The sequence below is a fragment of the Heterodontus francisci genome, chromosome 8 (assembly GCF_036365525.1).
Source record: "Heterodontus francisci isolate sHetFra1 chromosome 8, sHetFra1.hap1, whole genome shotgun sequence".
Taxonomy (NCBI): domain Eukaryota; kingdom Metazoa; phylum Chordata; class Chondrichthyes; order Heterodontiformes; family Heterodontidae; genus Heterodontus; species Heterodontus francisci.
In genome coordinates, this window is record NC_090378.1 from 27307904 (window position 1) to 27330676 (window position 22773).

The 22773-nt window shown below is 42.6% G+C and overlaps 1 protein-coding gene across 2 annotated transcripts in view; it reads right to left on the reverse strand.

Moving 5' to 3' along the window:
• Positions 1–22773, reverse strand: part of LOC137372719 (dihydropyrimidine dehydrogenase [NADP(+)]-like) — an 823566-nt gene that overhangs the window by 137541 nt on the left and 663252 nt on the right. The window lies entirely within an intron of this gene.

A 22773-nucleotide genomic window follows, 5' to 3' on the forward strand; every position in this document is an offset into this window, starting at 1 on the left:
CTATATCACCAACAGGAACAACACTTTGCAGAATGATGGGATTGACTATCCTGCCAACTTATTGCTTTACAATCCATGAAGGAAAATACATCTAGAATGAGGCAATTAGTCTAGAAATTGAGGCAAGAACCTGCAAAATGTACCCATTGAAAGTTGCCATTACGGGCAGGATTTTAATCTGGGTCCTCAGCATTCATCCACTATTGCACTGTTAAAAAAAATTAAGTGACAGAGGTGACAAGGTAATGTTGAGAAATTAGCAATGGAACTGCTTTAAGCTGCATTGAAGAGATTTAAAATCATGCCCAGTGCAAAACTGAACCAAACTTTGTGATTCTCCCTATTGCCCATAGGTGGCTTCAAAGAGCTGCACTTAGACTAGCATTAGTAATTAACTATCTCACAATGCCCTACCTACAAGATAATTATTCTCTTATATCTATCACTGACATCTGTCAAAGTTTATTACATACCTCAAACTACTAGTTATGCTATAAGAAAGGCATTCAGGCATTAATGACACCAGCTCATCTTTCTCTTTTCTGTGCAAAAACTATTATCCTTAAAAAGCTACTTTAGGTGGTGCTTTATCTGAATCAGATGAATGTGCTGCCTTAAAATGTGAATGTTTAAAATATAGGAGCGATGTTTGGTTTTAGCCCATTTTTGTGTGCATAACCAATGGTGCACACCCGAACGGGGAAGCTTCAGGCTCACTCTAAATTGGGCTTTGGGCCTTTGTTTCAATAAATTGACTGAGTTGCTGGCGCCTGGAAAGGCTCCAGAGGCAGCTCTTCCACTTCAAGTGGATCAGTTTTGGGTCACTTGCCTTGTTGGCAGCTGGAACCCAGCTAAGTGTCAACAATTTCAGGACGTGAGGAGACAAAATTGATGGAAACAAAATGACAAGAATAAAAAAGGTAATTTTCTGTGACCAATGAAAAGCAAACACTATTTTACATGAGGTCTTTGGGCCATCTAATTTGGGTATAGACTGGGTTAACTACCAAAGCACAAAGAGCTACATATCATCAGAGTATAAGAAATAAGAGCAGAAGTAGGCCATTCGGCCCTTCAAGTGTGCTCTGCCATTCAATAATGATCTTCTACTTCAACTCAGCCTTCCTACACTATACACATAACCCTTGATTCCTTAGTATCCAAAGATTTATCGATCTCTGAGTTGAATATACTCAATGACTCAGCATCCATAGTTCCAGGAGGCAGTCAAACACCTTGGGCTGGCTTTTATTTTCACGGTGGCGGGTGAAACAAATGGTGGCCTGCTTGTACGTGCCACCTGCTGCCATGCTGCTGTGATCTTGAGCGTGGCGGCTCATTTAAATATGCAGGGCGGCTGCCCCTTACCCCCCCACCCCCCAATCACGTGGCGAGTCGGCCTCGGCAACGCTGTGCACGGCGTCAGCTGCCTCTGCGCAGGTGCTAGCGCCATTTTTAAAGGGCTGCGAGCCCTGCTCACAGAATGCAGAGTTGTGCCCATTCCACCCCACAATCCCGCTCCCCCGCACCAACTGTACAAAGCGCAGAGATCACTCCCCCCCAACTATACTAAAAATGCCCCTTCCCCACCTTGGTGGCACCAGCTTCCCCTGGACGGGAAAGTGAAGGCCACCCGTCGCACTGAAGATCCAAATCCGACGGTAAGATCGCGGGAAATTGGATTTAAATGTATGCATCAAGTTAATTTCAATATTTAAAGTCGTGTCCTGCTGCCAAGGAGCGGCGGGGGGGGGGGGGGGGGGGGGGGGGGGAGGGTGGGGGTGGTGTGCCACCATGCATGGAGCTTCGCTGTCGCTGGGAAGATCGGTCTCGGCAATCCCGGCATCGGGCTCAATGGCAGGTTGCTGTCACAGCGATCTTCTGGCACCTCCCCCCCACCACCCCGCCAAGTAGCCCGACATCGGGAGTTCAACAAAATTCAGCCCCTCAGGTTAAGTACTTCATATTTGGTTCATGGTCAGAGACATGAGGGTGTGACTACGAGTGAGGCAGATAGGGGATCCAGAAGGTAGCATTAGAGGAACCTCAGCCTTCGCACTTGTCCAACAGGTACAAAGTTCTTCCAGCCTGTGTGGATAAGAACAGGGACTGCAGGGAGGGTAAGCAAATTGACCACAGCACTGTGGTACAGGGGGCCGTTCAAGTTGGAGGAGTAAAAAGGAATGTATCAGTAGTAGGACACAGTATAGTGAGGGGGATAGATACTGTTCTATGCAACCAAGTGAGTGAGACCTGAAGACTGTTTTGCCTACCAGGTGCCAGGGTTAAGGATATCTCCCTCCCCCCCACTCCCACCCCAGCTGGGAACAATGGAATGCCCAGGTGGCTCTGTGAAACCAGACTTCTGGACTTTGCATATTGGAACAGGACAATAAGCTATTGACTTTTGAGCTCAGATAAATTTAACAGATTTTCTGAAGGCAGATTGTTGGAGAAGAAACCAGTGGTTGCAGCCTGAAGGCAGGCTGAAAGAAGGGAACCCAGTGGTTGCAGCCTGAGGGAAGGCTGTGAGGAAAACAACCAGTAGTTGCAGCTTCAAGAGGCAGAGAGTGGACACCTGCTCTCAGAAATCTGATACAGTAAAAGGCTTTGAAGACTGGAACCTGCTTTGAAAGTTGAAGCTTGCGGAGATGTAAAAGACCAGTAGGATCACCAGAAATTGTCTTATTCACGGACATCCAGGTCAGAAGTGCTCGGAGAAGTGAGCAAAGAGGACATTGAGTTTTGAAAAGGTCTGGGAGATCCAACTCATTGCTACCTGGGAGGAGTTTGGGACTTATAATCGCAAAGGATTTCACCATCAAAAAGGACTTTGTAATGTTCAAGTGGGGGGTTGAGGTTCTCAAGTATTTTAATAAGTAAAGAAAATACCTTTCTTTGTAATCTGGGGTATCAGCTACTTATGAAATACTATTTGGTGAATGGAGATTTCTATTAGTTTAGTTGTTATAATAAAAGTGTTAAAACGTGAAATCTTGTCGTATAATTTCTTATTGGTCTGGGGAGGTTCATATCTTGTATTTTAATGTTAACAATTTCACTGAAGTCATAACAAATGATAACCAGAGTGAGACAGGAAGGGACAGACCATAAAAACATAAGAATGCACAAGCAAATAGGGTCAGAGAGTATGGAAAAATGATAAAAAGACAAAATTAAAGGCTCTTTATCTGAATGCACACAGCACTCATAACAAGATGGATGAATTGATGACAAAATAGAAATAAATATGTATGATCTGTGGCCATTACACCGACATGATTACAAGGTGACCAAGGCTGGGAATCGAATATTCAGGGGTACTTAATATTTCAGAAGGATAGGCAGAAAGAAAAACGAAGTGGGATGGTTTTGTATATAAAGGATGAGATCAGTACAGCAATAGGAAATGATCTTGGCCAGGCAGATCAAGATGTAGAATCAGTTTGATGGAGATAAGAAATAGTAAAGAAATCACTGGTGGGAGTAGCCTACAGGCTCCCTAACAGTAGCTGCACTGGAGGACAGAGTATAAATTGTTACATAAATTGTTCCGAAGAAGGGTCACTGACCCGATACGTTAACTCTGCTTCTCTTTTCACAGATGTTGCCAGACCTGCCGAGTGGTTCCAGCATTTCTTGTTTTTATTTCAGATTTCCAGCATCCGCAGTACTTTGCTTTTATATAAATTGTTACAGTCAGGTGAGGAGGGGCAGAAGGGCTTCCCTCTTTTCCCTCTCCTTGTTTGACCACAACAGGTTTAATTCTTGGATGTACTGGCCAATTCAGTAGGTGTTTGATTACTTACTTGCTATTGTAAGATTATTAGGTTACTAAAAGTTACTAACCAGAGTACTAATTGTTAAAATCCAGCTATTATAAATTAACAACTAACTAATTTCCTGTCCCTGAGCCAATTCTAGATCCAACCTGCCATATTGCCCTGTATCCCATGGGTTTTCATTATACTGACCAGTCTGCCATGTGGGACCTTGTCAAATGCCTTACTAAAGTCCATGTAGACCACATCCACTGCACTACCCTCATCAATCCTTCTTGTTACTTCCTCAAAAAACTCTATTAAGTTAGTAAGATATGACCTTCCCTTAACAAATCCATGCTGCCTATCCCTGATTAATCCATGCCTTTCTAAGTGGCAGTTTATCCTGTCCCTCAGAATAGATTCTAACAATTTACCCACCACTGAGGTCAGACTGACCTGCTTATAATTATTTGGCCTATCCCTCACAACCTTTCTAAACAATTGTACAATGTTCACAGACCTCCAATCGTCTGGTACCTCTCCTGTATCTAGTGAGAATTTGAAGATGATCCTCAGCACATCCGCTATTTCCTCCCTAGCTTCCTTTAACAATCTGGGATGCAATCCATCCGCTCCTGGTGATTTATCCACTTTCAAGGATGTCAGACCCTCTAATACTTCCTCTCTCATTATGCTTATCGTATCTAACATTTCACACTCCTCTTTAACTACAATGTCTACATCAACCCTCTGCTTTGTGAAGACAGAGACAAAAACTCATTAAGAACCCTGCACACATCTTCTGCATCCACACATAAGTTCCCTTGTACATCTCTGATAGACCCTACCCTTTCTTTAGTTATCCTCTTGCTCTTAATGTACTGATAAAACATCTTAGGGTTTTACTTGCCAATAATATTTCATGACCTCTCTTTGCTTTCTAAATTCCTTTTTACTTCACCCCAGTACTTTCTATATTCCTCTAGACTTTCTAAAGTATTAACATTTTTGAGATCGTCATAAGCTTTCTTTTTCTGCTTTAACTTATGCTGTAAGCTTCTAGATAACCAGGGGCTCTAGATTTGGCCATACCACCCTTTATCTTGGTGGGGACATGCCGACACTGTGCCTGCAGTATCTCGCTTTTGAAAGCCTCCCACTGGTTTGCCACTGATTTTCCCTCAAGTAGGTGTATCCAGTCCACTTTCGCCAGGTCACCTCTCAGTTTCTTAAAATTTGCCTTCCCCCAATTTAGAACTTATATTCCTGTTTAATCTTTGTCCTTTTCTATGATTATGCGACGACTTACTGTATTATGGTCGCTATCTCCAAAATGGTCATTCACTATTACTTCCTCCACTTGCCCAGCTTCATTACTGAAGACTAAATCTAGAATTGCGACCCCTTTCATTGGGTTTGTTACATGTCCTTCACACTGTTTGTATCCCAGTTGATATTGGGGTAGCTGAAATCCACAACTATTACCATCCTATAGTTTTTGCACTCAGAAATATGCCTACATATTTGTTTTTCTACCTCCCTCTCACTATTTGAAGGTCTATAGTACACTCCTAGTAGTGTGGCTGCCCCTTTTTTAAATTCTGCACTCCACCCATATGGTCTCGTTTGATGATTCATTTAGCATATCATTCCTCCTCAAGGTTGTTATTGAATCCTTAACTAATAATGCTACACACCCTCCTTTTTTTATCTCCCTCTCTATCCTGTCTGAAAACTCTATATCCAGGGATGTTGAGCTGCCATTTCTGCCCTTCTCTGAGCCAAGTTTCAGTTATAGCAACGATATCGTGATGCCATGTGTCTATCTGTGACCTCAGTTCATCGGCTTTATTGACTATACTCCTTGCATTTAATAAATACCCTTTAACACTGCCAACTTCCTGTGCTGCACACTTTTTAACGTTTGCTTCTTCTGTCTTTCGGAGTCACTCGCTAATTTTCTGCCTCCTGTTCCCTGCCCTGACATTGTCCTATCTAAGACTGCACGCAGATTCCCACCCCCCTGCCAAGCTAGTTTAAACCATCCCCAACAGCACTAGCAAACCTTCCTGCAAGCATATTTGTCCCAGTCCTGTTCAGGTGCAGACCATCTGGCTTGTACAGGTCCCATCTTCCCCAGAACTGGTCCCAATGTCCCAGAAATCTGAAGCCCTCCCTCCTGCACCATCTCTCCGCATTCATCTGGTGTATTTTCCTATTCTTATACTCACTAGTACGTGGCCTTGGGAGTAATCCAGAGATTACTACCTTTGAGGTCCTGCTTGCTAATCTCGTTCCTAACTCCCTAAACTCGGCCTGCAGGACCTCATCCCTCTTTCTTCCTATATTGTTGGTACCAATGTGGACCACCACCTCTGGCTGTGCACCCTCCCCCTCCGGAATGCCCTGTAGCCGCTCGGTGATATCCATGACCAGGGAGGCAACATACCATCCTGGAATCACGTCTGCGACCACAGAAACGTCTATCTGTTTCCCTAACCATAGAATCCCCTATCACTATTGCTCTCTTGTCCTTTCTCTTTCCTCCCTGCACAGCTGAGCCACCCATGGTGCTCTGGTCATGATTCTCGCTGCACTCTCCAGAGGAACCCTCTCTCCCATCGGTACACGTCTTTGCTATTTGTGCAGCAGTGAACAACAACAACAAGAGACAAGACAGAGAAACAGAGAACAACAAGGGAAACTTGAAGACCAAAAGCTGCAAAAGAAACTAGTCGTGCGCTCTGCTGTCCAGTCTCTAATACAGGTAGTATCTGTCTTAGACTGTTAACTACTGCCTGAGTTTGTGACTATGGTTTATCTGAAAACTTAACAAACTTGTCCTTACCTTTATCTCAATAAAGTCGATTCATAACAAGATTAGTGCTGCCAAGTCTGTTCCCACCTTAGAAGTGGGTATAAAACACCCCAATCTTATCAAATCTTACATCTGGCACCCCAGATGGGACTTGGCTTGAAGTGAACGCTTTTAGAGAGGAAGGAAGGATCTCGAGTTCACGAGACCGGCCAACACGCGTTTAGGAGGGAAAACTTTTTTGGGGAATGTGGAGACCTTAAAGGACCCACCAGTGATCCAAAGGCACTTAAACGAGAATATATAAAGAGAGTAATAACGTTATGTTGTCTAAAGATTTTAAGCGGGTCTTCAAGCAGAAATACAAGGAAGTTTATTCAGTCAAGATAGGATAGGCCAGAAGAAGGCAAAAAACCTTCTGGCTTACAGCAATCAGTGGATCCAAGAGACTGCTACTCAGAAAGATAAAGAGGCTGAGCGACTGAACCAGCGGATTCGAGATTTGGAACTGTGCCACAAGCGTACGACCGCTCTGTTACAACGGCAACATGTCTCTAACCTGAATGCTGGCGCAGCTGTGGTTGACACTCAGGAAGCTAAAAGCCAGTTGAAACAACAGGAGAAGGAGAATGAGTGTTTCAAAAAACATCAGAAAGATAAAGAGGTTGAGTGGCCGAACCAACGGATTCGAGATTTAGAGCTGTGCCACAAGCATACGATCGCTCTGTTACAGCAGCAGCATGTCTCTAACCTGAATGTGGCACAGCCGTGGTTGACACTCAGGAAGCTAAAAGCCAGTTGAAACAACGGGAGGAGGAGAATGAGTATTTCAGAAAAGGTCAGGAACTGCAGGGAAAATAGCCAATTGTGTCTGCAGTAATCGTGGGTGGCACTGTCCTGGCCTCCTTCGAGGACGGTGGTCAGAACATAGATTTGGGACAGCTGGAGTGGGAAAGTGAGGGTTACCAAAATAAGGAAAGAGTGACAACTTTAAGATGCCTTTAATCAAATTTAAAGTGAGTAAAAGAAAGTTACTGTGTCTTTTGTTCGAGTGTGTGAATGTTGGAAGCTTCCACGAATGAATGTCCTTATCTGTGTAGCTTGTGTTCCGTAGACCCAACAGTCATTAACCTTTTGAAGTCTGGCTTTAATGTTGAAAGCATGAGTCTGTTACTTGTTCTATTTTTACACGTGTACATTTATGTGGTCTAGACTGGCCAAGAGAGTGTGGGAAAATGGCGCACTGACACAGAACACAAAAGTCCAAGTGTATCAAGCCTGTGTCCTCAGTACCTTGCTCTACGGCAGCGAGGCCTGGACAACGTACGTCAGCCAAGAGCGACGTCTCAATTCATTCCATCTTCGCTGCCTCTGGAGGATCCTTGACATCAGGTGGCAGGACTGTATCTCCAACACTAAAGTCCTCGAGGTGGCCAACATCCCCAGCATATACACCCTGTATCAGCGACAGCAGCCAGCAGCGCCTGAGATGGTTTGGCCACGTGAGCCGCATGGAAGATGGCAGGATCCCCAAGGACACATTGTACAGCGAGCTCGTCACTGGTATCAGACCCACCGGCCGTTCATGTCTCCGCTTTAACGACGTCTGCAAACGCGACATGGTCCTGTGACATTGATCACAAGTCGTGGGAGTCAGTTGCTAGCGATCGTCAGAGCTGGCGGGCAGCCATAAAGGCAGGGCTAAAGAGTGGCGAGTCGAAGAGACTTAGCAGTTGGCAGGAAAAAAATCAGAAGCACAAGGGGAGAGCCAACTGTGTAACAGCCCCGACAACCAATTTTATCTGCAGCACCTGTGGAAGAGCCTGCCACTCTAGAATTGGCCTTTATAGCCACTCCAGGCGCTGCTTCACAAACCACTGACCACCTCCAGGCGCTTACCCATTGTCTCTCGGGACAAGGAGGCCAAAGAAGAAGAAGATATTTTTGTGGAAACCTTGAGTCATGTTTTGGTTGTGAACTGGTTGAACCTGTCTGTTCCTTGGGGTCGGGACAGGGATTTTTGGTACTTTGAATTCATAACCCATTACAGGAATCAATTATTTTAAGTTGAGTAAGTGTGAAAGTGATTGCTGAGTGTGTTCATTTCAATTTGAGATTGTACACCCAGAAATGGGATATAAAAGCTGAATTGCATTTTAAAAATTCTGGTGTAATATTTTATTTTTATTTTAAAAGTTGGTTTTGTAACTGTGAAAAGGCAATGAACAATTTTGTAAGAGATAAGTTCAGCCTTGAAGGCCTGAAGATGTCTGGCAGAAATCCAACTTGGAGTTTAAAATACTGTTCTAATTGGACCAAAGTTTAAAATCTGCTCTTGCTTTTTTTTTGCAGTTTAAATGAAAGACATGTCTTACTGACTGTTTTTAAGTAGCAAATGTCAGGAATTGGATATTGGTTTAAGGGAGAAAATGTATAAACAAAGGAGATATCGGAAAGATTCTATCTGTTTAAAGTTTGTGTAAGATGCTTTAAGAGGTGTTAAGGCTTTTGTTGTAAGAATGTTAAATAACTTTTTTTCCTTTAGTTTTTGGTTTTATTACAGTCATTTGAAAAGGCGCCTGAAGAAAGAACAAGAAAAATGACATAATTTACCTTTCCTTTAAAAAAAGCATGTGCTATTCTGATCTGTGCATAGTTTATAAGTATTATAAGTTAAGAAGTCTGAATTAAGTGTAAATCATTAAGGTTAACTGACCTGTTAATTGGGATAAACTGGAATTTCATTGGTGGCCACACTGAACTTCCAAGTATATTATGTCATGCTATGAAGGAGGCTTTAATTCCAGATATAAGGCTCGCTCATGTGTTTATGTTTATTACCGTGAATTAGAATTTAGAATCATCTTTGTTGTATCAGAAAAATCCTTGGGTTCGAAAACTCTTACAACAGATGTTAAACATTTGGAAACAATTGGAGTTTAATCTAAAATGCTGTCTTCTGTAATGGAGATGCTTTCCTTTGAAGTTGATAATGTTATTAATCATTTTTGTTATTTTCAACCCTAAGGATACCAAAAGGAATTGAAAAAGAAAACAATTTAAAGTGGAGTTTAATTCTTTTCCAATAGGGATTTTTTTTTCAAGTTACGTGAAGTGACGCATCTGAGAATGTTTTGCTTTGCTCCCTTGAAGACAAGCAAAGAAATTAACCCCGCTGCAACTGTTGCTTTTCCATTTGATTCACCACAAATTTTTGCATTGCTAAGAGTAAAAATATATATTGGACATTATTAAATTTTAAATTTCTAAATTGATAGATATAATTGGACGAATTAACCCATTGGGCTCAGGGGCAGAGCCTCAATTGATTCTTTGTGTTTTTTAAAAACAGATGACAATGGTTTCCAGGGCCACATGAGAACTGATGTCAGAGCAAGAGATCCAGCAGCTTTATGAATTTAAGAACTTAACTGCAGACATCAAATGTGACAACATAGTCACAATTTGGACTAAAGGCTTTGCCTTTTGAAAATTTTTATTTGTTATCTTCCAAGACAAAGTGATTGAGAAGGAAAGATAGTTGCAAGCACTTCTGTCTTTAATGTAAAAAAAAACCCCTTGCAATACCAAGCCTGGCATAAAAAAATGGAATTGATAAACAAAATTAAATTGATATGAGTGGTTATTTAAAGCACTCAAAAGGGAATTTATTTGACATTTAAGGGGATAGTCAAAATTTCATGCAACAACAAAAAAAGAAAAAGCAGTCTAGGTGGTTCCTAAGTATAAAAAAAAAGTTTATTTTGGTGAGAAATTAAATGGAACATTAACAAAACCTGTTGCCCCAGCAACACCGTTATTTGAATTTGGAATAATTTGAGATGTTGAAAATCCAGTGTAATTTAGCAAGTTACTTCTAAGAAATTAAAATGTCATCTAAGATAGGGAAAAAATATGGTAGTGCCTGGAATCAAATAGGAATGCTTGATTTCTGTTTTAAAGATATTATGAATATTGAATGTAAAGTTTCTCCAGGGCTCAAAATGAAATAGAATTATAATTAATGGGAATTGGCAATTAGGTCTGGCTGACGCAAGAGCTAATAAAGGAATTCTGGGGACAACCAATGGTGAATTAGAATTCAAACCATTAAATTAATGTAGTGTAGAACTTCCAAGAAGTCTAGAACTTTCCAGTGAAAGTCAGGAAATTGTAGATAAGACTGACAATTTGATAGTTTTCTCTTGGAGATATTTGTATCCTTTACTATGAGTTTTTTTTTTAAAGAGAGCTACATTTGATAGTCTAGCCACTACCCGAGACATCAGGACCATGCAGGAGTAGTTAAGCAAAGATCTCAAATAGACACCACCACTCCCCCCCACCCCCCCACCCCCACAACCTTTTAGATCTTTTGTTAAGATCACCTGAGAGTCGAGAATGTGTGGCATGATATTGGGATACCGGTGTAAGTATGCAGCTTTGTTCAACTAACATGCAAAATGCATGGTGAAATGCACTGAAGAACGCGTCTCAGACATATTTACCTACTTGACAAACAGCATGTGGCCAGTAGAGTGAGACAACATTTTTAATTATCAAGGTATTGGCATATACTCCAGAGAGAAAAATGATTTTACAATGATCAGGATAAATTAAACACATTGGTAATGCTAAGAGGGAGTAAAATTAAAGTCCAGAAAGACAATTGAAGGGCTAGAAAAATAATAATATTTAGAAAGAACTATCCACAAGATGGATAAAGGCCAAGAGGGAACTGGAGAATCTTTTAAGTCCAGGCATGATGGAAGTATTGTGATATTGTAATGAATGTAATATGATGCTTTTGTGACCAGTGTGATTGGGCCATGGATCCATGGATGTTGCCATCACAATTACGTGGGTTAGAATCAGGGAAGGGAAAATGTTGGGTATCGGTACAGCAGTCAGCACTGCAGCCTTGACTAGAAAGGAACCCCACCTCACAGAAACACTTAGTAAGAATGATGCAGAACAATGACCGTAGAATGTAGGAAATACAACGGCTAGGTGACCACCAGCGGTGCAAGACTGTATGTAATGTAGGCCAACACCCATGGCTCCAGACTCTGTCCATGTTATGATACTAACCCAGACCATAGTATTAGTAGTAGGACTCTTAAAGTTTTGCTATTTGCTACTTGTAGGACAAGTGTGTTACAAAACACGAAGCTTAGAGCTCACGGCTTTTCTTGAAAATAGTAAAATAATTAATGAGGGGTCAATAAGGTTATCTTCCCCTCAACCGGGGGAATGTAAGATTATTAGGTTACTAAAAGTTACGAACCAGTGTACTAATTGTTAAAATCCAGCTATTATAAATTAACAACTAACTAATTATCATAAACTACAATTTAGCTTTATTAGAACCTTTCTTTGAAGTATGGTAAAGTGGAAATACCTAGGAAATAAGGCTCAGTATAGACATGATGTCAAGACAGGGGGATTCTGGGAGATTATGTCAAGTTTTAAAATGCTTACTTGCAGCAAAAGGGTGAGACCTTGAGAACAGACAGTGAAAACAGCTCCTGCATAGATTTGCCTTGTAATGAGATAAGGAACCTCAAAATGTAAAAGCATTGAGATAAAGTAGTCAGCACAAAGAGGTACTTGCATAAATCCGAAAGGTTAGCAACCAAAACAAAATGATCCTTGGTTGGTTCAGAAAGGCATCCTTTAATACAAGACTAATCATTGACTGGGAGAGGGGAGGGAATAACTGAAAAGCTGCCAGGATAAAAGGAGTCTCATCTTTGCTACTGTGTGGCAGAGAACAACAACAACAAGAGACAAGACAGAGAACAACAAGGGAAAGTTGAAGACCAAAAGCTGCAAAGGAAACTAGTCGTGCGCACTGCTGTCCAGTCTCTAATACGGGCAGTGTCTGTTTTAGACTGTTAACTACTGCCTGAGTTTGTGACTATGGTTTATCTGAAAACTTCACAAGCTTGTCCTTACCTTTATCTCAATAAAGTCGATTCATAACAAGCCTTGTGCTGCCAAGTCTGTTCCCACCTTAGAAGGGGGTATAAAGCACCCAAATCTTATCAAATCTTACACTATGATCATAACAACAACCAATCGGACAGGTTTTCTTGAAATTATCAAAGAAACAGGTTAACTTTATTGTACTGAAACCAAACTAATTAAAATAATAAACTAAGTGCCAACTTGCACATGCACACACACACTAGAGGTCCACACACACACACAAATAGGTTACAGAGAGGCGGAGAGTAGATTGGTTGAGTTAGAGCCCACAGAAAAAAAAGGGCATACTGTCTGTGGAGTTTGGTGATTTGGCTGGCCTCCAGCTGAATTCAGTAGTCCTGAGGCTTTTAGTTTGAAGAAATAGATGATGGATTTGGTGGGTCTCTTGCAGACAGCAACATAGATAATTTCCTCCAACGGGGTTTCTGTTTATAGTAGGAGTATGCAGAGATGGTCAGTTAACAGAAAGAGTTTGTAGCTTACAAGCTGGAATGGAGAGAGAGAGAGAGAGGGAACCCCACTTGCATCTGCACTTGTCAGAGTCCAGATGCTTCTCTTTTCTGCTGCAGAGAAACACCAGCTTAAAGCTACAGGGGGATGGGCGGCTGGGGGCGGGGGGGCTTGTCACATGACAGTCACCCAGTGATTTAAGCATGGTAGTTGGCAATGTATTTCTTCTTGTTAAAAAGAACAGGCAGTTCCATTAAACTTCCTGGGTCTTAGTTCTTGCTGGGATGAACAGGTAGTTCATCTCCCTCACAGGCCTTGCAATATAGGATACTGTGTTGCAAATTAGGTGGCGATCTTAAGCTGCTAGCAAAGTCATCTTTTATCTGTTGCTTTTTACATTTGTTCAAAAAAATATAATTTCAGATCTCCAGTTAGTGGATTAAAGAAAATTATCATTCAACAAAGCATGTTGGTGTGACAAAATCAAGAAATAATGGAGGCCTATAAGAAATGTACTGCAATAATTGTGGGCGATTTTAATCTTCATTTGGATTGGACAAATCAAATTGGCAAAGGTAGACTTGAGGACAAATGAATAGAACAATATGTTGTGGAACCAACCAAGGAACAGGCTATTTTAGATCTGGTAATATGTAATGAGACAGAATTAATTAATGATCTGATAGTAAAACATCCTCTAGGGAAGAGTGATAATAACATGATAGAATTTCAGTAAGAGTTTGAGGATGAGAAACTTGGGTCTGAAACTAGTGCCTTAAACTTAAATAATGGCAATTACAAAGGTATGAAGACAGAATTGGCTAAAGTGGACTGGGCAAATAGATTAAAAGATAAGCAGTGGGAAACATTTAAGGAGATATTGCAAAATTCTCAACAAAGATAGATACCATTCAGAACTAAAATCTCTACAAGTAGGATGAACAATCTGTGGCTAAGGAAGTTAAAGATGGTATCAAATTGAATGAAAAGGGATACTGTTGCAAAGATTAGAGGTTGACCAGAAGATTCCAAAACTTAGAAACCAACAAAAGGACAACTCAAAAAGGGAGAAAATAGATTAAGAGAGTAAACTAGCAAGAAATATATAAATAAAATACAGCAAGAGCTTCTACAAATATATAAAAATGAAGAAAGTAGACAAAGTAAATGTTGGTCCCTTAGAGGATGAAACTGGGGAATTAACAATGGGAAGCAAAGAAATGGCAAAGACTGTGAATAAATATTTTGTATCTATCTTCACAGAAAAAGACACTAAAAGCATCCCAAGGATACTAGAAAATCAGGGAGAAAAAAGGAGGGAGAAACTTGAAACATCATTATCACTCAAGAAAAATTACGAGGCAAACTAATAGGACTAAAGGCTGAGAAGTCCCCATGACGTGATAACCTATGTCCTAGAGTCTTAAAGGAAGTGGCTGCAGAGATAGTGGATGAATTGGTTGTAATCTTCCAAAATTCTCTAGACTCTGAAAACATCCCAGAAGAGTGGAAAACCACAGATGTCATAGAGACATCGAGTCATTTATGGCATAGAAGGAGGCCATTTGGTCCATGGAATCCATACCGACTCTCCGTAGAGAAATCCAGTCAGTCCCACTCCCCGGCTCGATCCCCATAGCCTGCAAGTTTATTTCCTTCAAATGGCCATTCAATTTTCTTTTGAAATCAATGATCGTCTCCACTTCCACCACCATCGTGGGCAGTGGGTTCCAGGTTACTACCACTCGCTGCATAAAGAATTTCCTCCTTATATTCCCCCTGCATCTCTTGCCCAACACCTTTAGTCTGTGTCCCCTAGTCCTTGTACCAACAGTTAATGGGAACAGTTTTTTCTTGTCTAACTTATCTAAGTCTATCATAATCTTGTACACCTCTATTAAATCTCCCCTCAACCTCCTTTGCTCCAGGGAGAAAAACCCCAGCTCTTCCAACAAAACCTTGTAACTAAAATCCCCCATCCCTGGAACCATTCTGATAGATCTCCTCTGCACCCTCTCAAGACCCCCCCATCCTTCTGAAAGGATAGCGACCAGAACTGGACGCAATATTCTAGTTGTGACCTAACCAGAGCTTTATAAAGACTCAGCATAACTTCCCTGCTTTTGTATTCAATGCCTTTATTTATGAAGGCCAAGATCCCATATGCTTTGCTAACCACCCTTTCAATATGTCTTGCCACCTTCAAAGATCGATGTACATGAACCCCAGGTTCCCCCTGTTCCTATACATGCTTTAGAATTGCGCCATTAAGTCTATATTGCCTCACCCTATGCCTTCTGCCAAAATGCATCACCTCACACTTCTCTGTATTAAATTCCATCTGCCACTTATATGCCCATTCTGCTCGCCTATCCTGTTGCAGGTGGTTCGTATCATCCTCATTGTTTACCACTCCTCCAAGTTTGGTATCATCAGTAAATTTTGAAATTTTACTCTGCATTCCAAGATCCAAGTCATTTATGTATAGCAAACAAAACAGTGGTCCTAGCCCTGAACCTTGGGGAAACTACTGCCTACCATCCTCCAGTCTGAAAAACAACCATTTACCATGACTTGCTGTTTTCTGTCCTTAAGCCAATTTTTTATCCAAGCTGACACTGACCCTCCTATTTCATGAGCCTCAATTTGGTTAACCAGCCTTTTATGTGGTACTTTGCCAAATGCTTCCTTTAAATCCATATAAACAACATTCATTGCATTCCTTCATGAACCTTCTCTGTTACATCGACAAAAATTTCAATTAGATTAGTCAAGGACAATCTGCCTTTGACAAATCCATGCTGGCTCTCCTTAATTAACTCAAACCTCTCCAAATGCCTGTTGGTTTTTTCCCTGGTAATTGTTTCTAAAACCTTACCCACCATCGATGTTAAACAGACCAGTCTGTTGTTACTAGGAATGTCCTTATACACTTTCTTAAATTAAGGTGTCAAATTTGCCACTCTCCAATCCTCTGGCATCTCCCCTGTATCTAGGGAAGATTGGAAGATTATGGTAAGCCCTTTCGTTATCTCCACCACCACTTTCTTTAGCAACCTGGGATGCAAGACATTCAGACCAGGCAATGTATCCACTTCCGAAGAAGGGTCACTGACCCGAAACGTTAACTCTGCTTCTCTTTCCACAGATGCTGCCAGACCTGCTGAGTGAATCCAGCATTTCTTGTTTTTGATCCACTCTAAGGATAGCTAGCCTTTCTAGTACATCTCCCCAATCAATTTTTACCCCATCCATTACCTTTACACTCTCTGCTTCTACTGATATTTTGTCAGCATCCTCTTCCTTAGTAAACACAGCGGCAAAATGCTCGTTCAGTATTCTAACTTTGCCTTGTGCCCGCTATGCATATATTGTCCCCAGTAGGACCCACCCCACCTCTTACTACCTGCTTACTATTTACATGCCGACAGAAGATTTTTGGGTTCCCTTTTATGTTAACTGCCATTCTATTCTCATATTCTCTCTTTGCCAGTCTTATCTTTCCTTTCACTTCCCCTTTCAACTTATTGTATTTGGCCTGGTACTTGCTTGAAAAATTCACCTGACATGCAACACACACCCTCTTTGTTTGTTTCATCTTATTCTCTATTTCCCTCATCATCCAAGGAGCCCTGGCTTCGGTTCCCCCACCTTTCATCCTTGTTGGAATGTACATAGCCTGTACCTGAAATATCTCCTCTTTAAAGATCACCCGTTGTTCCATTACAGTTGCATCTGTCAGTCTCTGGTTCCATTTTACCCTGCTTATCCCACTGAAGTTAGCCGTCTTCCAAATTAGAAGTTCTACTTTAGATTGTTCCTTGTTCTTCTCGATTACTAATCTATGATATGATGATTACTCTTATCCATGTGTTCTCCCACAGATACTTGGGCCAGGATTTTATCCTGGTGATGGGGGTCACGACATCGGGAAAAAGCTACACCGAGAATCCCATGCCACCTCTTCTGTGGGAGCCCGCTGAATCTAATGCCAATTAGGCATTTAAGTAGACAGAGGCAGTCCTTCCACAGGGTCAACGACCCCGGTGACGGAAGTCTCGCCCTACCCGCTTACTATTTACATGCCAGTAGAAGAGAGTTGCTGGCCATTCAAAGGCTTGCAGCTCTTTCACTGAGCGGCGCTACCACAGAGGCGATGGCTGCTGCCAGTGGAGCACCTACCTGAGCCCCAGGAACAACACTAGACCCAGGCCACAGGTAGGTCAGGGTGGGAGAGGTCTTGTGGGGTGGAGGTCGCAGGGAAGGGGAGTGTAGCGGTTCAGTAGCAAGGACAGGTGGGGTGGCTTTCAGCAGGGCCCCCTTTCCAATGCTGGGTGCCTCGTTCAGCTACTAAATACCTTTAAACAAGGGACCCCAGCCCCCGAAGACAGAAAGCACCCTGCGCGGTTTCTTGTGCCATGCTTCCTGTGCGGCAACAGGGCTGCCCACCACATGGCTAATTGCAGGGCTGGCAGGATGAGGCATAAAATTCCCCCCTTGATCTACCTCATTCCCCAGCACCAGATCCAGCAATGCCTCTTTTTTAGTTGGACTGAGAACACACTGTCAAGGAAGTTCTCCCGAACACATTTCAGAAATTCCTTCCCCTCCTTTCCCTTTAATCTAACATTATCCCAATCGATATTTAGTTAACTAAAGTCTCCCACTATCACCACTCTATAGTTCTTGTACGCTCTGTCATTTTCCTGTAGATTTGCTCCTCTACCTCTCACGATTTGGAGGTATATAGAACACGGGAAAATACTGGAATCCACTATTAAGGAAGTAGTAGCAGGACATTTAGAAAATCATAATGCAATCAGGCAGAGTCAACATGGTTTTATGAAAGGGAAATAATGTTTGACAAATTTATTACAGTTTTTTGAGGATCAGCAAAAACAACTGTGGGTCTATTATAAGAGGAGTCAGGGGAATTTATAATGAGGAATAAGGAAATGGCAGACACACTAAACAAATACTTCATGTCTGTCTTCACAGAGGAAAATACTAAAAACCTCCCAGAAATAATGGAGAATCAAGGGACTAGTGTAAACGAGGAACTGAAAGATACTAATATTAGTAAAAAAAAGTAGATAAATCCCCTGGACCTGATGATCTACATCCCAGAATTTTGAAAGAGACAGGTGTAGTGATAGTAGATGCATTGGTCGACATCTTTCAAAATTCTGTAGACTCTGGAATGGTTCCTGCAGATTGGAAAGTAGAAAATATAACCTCACTATTTAAGAAAGGAGGGAGAGAGAAAATGGGGAACTATAGATCTGTTAGTCTAACATCAGTTATAGGGGAAATGCTGGAAGCTATAATAAAAGATGTGATAACAGGATACTAAGAAAATAATGGTAGGATTGGGCAGATTCAACATGGATTTATGAAAGGGAAATCATGTTTAACAAACCCATTGGAGCTTTACGAGGATGTAACGAGCAGAATAGACAAGGGGCAACTAGTGGATATGGTATATTTAGATTATCAGAAAGCTTTTCATTAGATCCCACACAAGAGGCTAGTAAAAAGAATTAGAGCACATGGGATTGGGGGGGGAATTATATTGGAAAGGATTGGAAACTGGTTTACAGCCAGAAAACAGAGTAGGATTAAATGGGGCATTAACAAATGGCCTCTTTCTGTGCCACAAACTTCCTATGATTCTTGATTTTCAGGTTGGCCGGCTGTGACTAATGGTGTACTGCAAGGATCAGTGCGGTATATGAAATGTCTCCTCATCTCATTCCTAAATGGCAACCCCTTCTTGAGATTGTGACCCCTAGTTCTAACTTTCTCAGCCAGGGAAAACATCCTACCTGCATCTACCCTGCCAGGCTGCTTAATAATTTTATATGCTTCAATGAGATCACTGCTCATTCTTCTGAAGTCTAGCGAATATAGAGCCTGCCTACTCAATCTCTCCTCAATCCCCTCATCTCAGGGGTGAGTCTAGTGAACCTTCATTCCACTCTTTTTATAAGTTGTAGTCTCCTATATATTTGCAGTAAGACTTTACTTATTCTGTAAAAAAAGGGAGGAATGCCTGTTCCTTCACAATTTACTTATGACCTGGAAATGAATTTCATGGGCACCTGAAATACTTCGGACCCTAAATTGAGTCAGACAATTTTCCAAGTACCCTCATCAGCCACCTAAGCAGGTGTTAGGCTACGAACATATGTAAATGAGGGGCATAAGACCTGTTTCAGGAAACGTCTCAAACTGATACATGTTGGCTTTCTTGTAACTCTTACAGAACTTTCATCTGCGTTACCTTTATTCGAAGGGGAATAAAGATGGATGGATGGCAGCCAAGGTTTATGAAACACATAAATCAACCACAGCAAGTGCAACAAAGCTCATGTTTCAACCACAATGATCAAACATGCGATTGATATCTTGAAGTAGTGTTTCAATGCCTGGACTGATCAAGGAAAGCCTTACAGAACAATTTCTCACCCTAAGGATTTCCTGAATAATTGTCAATTCCTGCCTGCTCCATAAGTTTGCCCTGAAAGGAGGTCTCAGCATGTAGCTTGATGATTGGCAGAATGGCAAAGTAAGAGGGTGAAAATGCCAATGAGAATTTATCAGCAATACTAGCAATGCAGCGAGGAAGACTGATGAGCTTGACTAACTTTAGATGTCTTCCAGAGAGTGCCTTAGCTGTACAATTTCTTAAAGAAGCAATTCACTGTGTGAAATAACTGGGCTGGATTTTAAGAGTCCGCTGCCGATCTCGGAAGCGAACTCACGGCCGCATGCCAAAGAGCCACTGCGATCTTAAGCACGGCGGCTCATTTAAATAGTCGGGGCAGTCCGCCCCCCCCACCCCCCAATCTTGTGGATGTGGCGGGCTGTCTGTCCCCGGCAATGGCGTCAACTGCCTGTGCGCAGGCGTTGGCACCATTTTTAAAGGGCAGCCAGCCCTGCTGCCCAATTTAAATTTTTAAAGTCCTACCCCCAAAATTAACTAAATAAATTTCTAACGCCCCTTTCGCATCCCCCAATAACAATTACAATAACTATTTGCCCTTCACACTGCAAAACACTTACCTTTTACATCTGACTTTCCCCCCCACATACTGCACAAAGTTTAAGGTTCAACCCTTCCCGCCATCCCCTACACCCATTTGACCCCATCCCCATCTTGCACTGATAAACTTATCGCCTCCACCACCCCTCACCACCAGCGTGGCGCCTCGCTTCCCTAGATGGGGATCTGAAGGCACGGGAGTGCCAGCCACCGCGCCGAGGATCGTGTCGAACCCTCAAGATCACAGGTAAGTATATTTAAATTTATGAATTTTATTTATTTGAATATTTAAATTGTGGTCCCATCGCCCAGCGATGGGGTGGCTGCCACAGAACCTCGCCGCCGCAGGCAGGATTGGGCCAAGCCCTCCAGGCATCGAGGTCCGTGGCGGGCCTCATTCAGAGCCATCTTCAGGCTTGCCCCCACCACAGAACCCGATGCTTGGGGGAGAACAAAATCCAGCCCACTGTGTCCAAACCAGCTTGTCCTACACTTTCATATTTGGTTCTTCAAATGCCATCCAATGCTGGCTTCCTGGTGTAGTGCAATCAATTGACAAATAAATATTCAACACTGTACTGAAGTCAAGTGCAAGGCATTTATTTCCATCATTATGTAGTGTGTGAACGTTGGCTGCTTGAGTTGGCACACGTTGGTGCATGTGCTTTGTTTCAGATGTGTAACACTGAACCTACCAATCCTTCTAAGTGATTCCCTTGTGGAAAATGTAAGTGACTGCAGGATTTAATTGACAGTCTGCTGGGAGTCTTCTGGCTGTGCACTGCGAGGGCCATGCATGCAAGTCAACCACATCCAAGTCCATGATGGCTGAGTGCTATTGCAAGCTTTCTCCGCTACCTGATGTGCCGGATGCTTCTTGAGTGAAGGGGAAACAGTTTCTGAGCCCTTAGAACTCCATGTTTGTGAAAAAAGCTTTCTGTTCTGCGTAACACCCAATTCTACAGCAATTATGCCAATTAAAATGTAATAATGTCTTCACAGTGCTATTTCAGGTGCTTGACAATCGAACTGCAGTACACAGCTAATATGGAGAATTAATGTTGTTCCATTTTTATTAGATGGCACAGTGTTATAGTTTAACCTACAAGCTGATAGTAGCAAATTTGCATTTATATAGCACCTTTAACATAGTAAAACATCCCAAGACGCTTCACAGGAGCAGAATCAGACAAAAATGAACACCGAGTCACTGGAGGAGATATTAAGGCCGGTTACTAAACAGCTCAGGCTGTGGCTGCTAATGGTAGGGTGAAAGAGGTAGGCGATGAAGGAAGTGGAGGAACACCCAGTTCTCGTAAGGGGCTAGAACAAGTTACAGAGATAGGGAGGGGTGAAACCATGGACAGATTTGAACACGATGAGTAGTTTTAAGTTGAGGCATTGGTTGGCTGAGAACTAATCAGTGAGCACAGGAGTGACTGGGATTTAGTGCCAGCTAGGAGCTCAAGTTGATGGAAAGTGGGTAGCCGGCCAGAATAGCGTTACAATAGTTGAGCCCAGAAGTGACAAAAGCATGAATCTGGGTTTCAGCAGCAGATCAGATGAGGCAGGGATGGGGTCAGAAACTCAGATGGGTCAAATAGGATGCTCAAGTTGTGAACAGTATGGTTCAGCCTGAAAGAAGCCCAGGAATGTTATGATATCAGCAGCTAGGGAATACAATTTGTGGTCGGGCATCAAAGCGAATGGGGGGAATCTTATCAAGGCGGCAGGGTTTTCAATGTCCGGAGAACCTGACGCCGAGATCCCCAGCTCGCCTCTTAATTGGAAGGCTCGCCGAATTTAGTGCCAATCAGGCATTTAACTGGACAGCGGCGGGCGTTCCATAGGATTCAGGACCCCGTAATCGGAAGTACCACCCTTGGGGAGGTGCCGACCAATCAGAGGCAGGCAGCTACAGCACCATCAAGGAGGCGGTGGCTGCTGCTGTAACTGCAGCGACCAGACACCGAGGAGCGGCGCTGGTACCAGGCTGAAGGTAGGTCAGAGCAGGAGGGTCTCGCGGGGTGGGGATCGCAGGGGGCAGGGGGCAGGGGGCTCAGCAGTAAGGGTGGGGGGGGGGGGGGGGTCTCAGCAGGCCCCCCACTTCCCAATGCCGGGACCCTAGTTCAGGCACTGTGCCTTTGAATGAGGGATTCCACCCCCCCCCCACCTCCAAACCTGCCACGGGGTAGAGCATAAAATTTCACCCAATGGCTTCAGTCTTCCCAAAGTTTAATTAGAGGAAATTTTGTCTCATCCAGGACTGGATGTCATACAAATTATCTGACAACATGGAGGCAGTGGAGGGGTCAAGCAAGGTGCCAGTGTGGTACATTCGTATACATTTGAAACTTTGAAGTCGTATCTTCAGATGATGTCACCAAGGGGTGGGATGTAGATGAGAAATAGGAGGAGCCAAGGATCGGTCTTCAAGGATTCCAGAGGTATCGGTATGGGGGGCAGGAAGAGAAACCATTGCAGGAGACTCTCTGACTACCACTGGATAGGTAAACGTTGAACTAGACGAGGACAGTCCTACTCAGCTGGACAACAGAGGTGCAGTATTGGAGACTTGTGTTTGTGTGTGTGTTCTGATTATGCATCCTTACAGCTTATGTTCTGTGTTCTAGAAACTTCGGAATGTATATTACCGCCTCGAGCCCAGAGAAAATTCAGCAAACCAGACATTTATCACTGTTACAGGT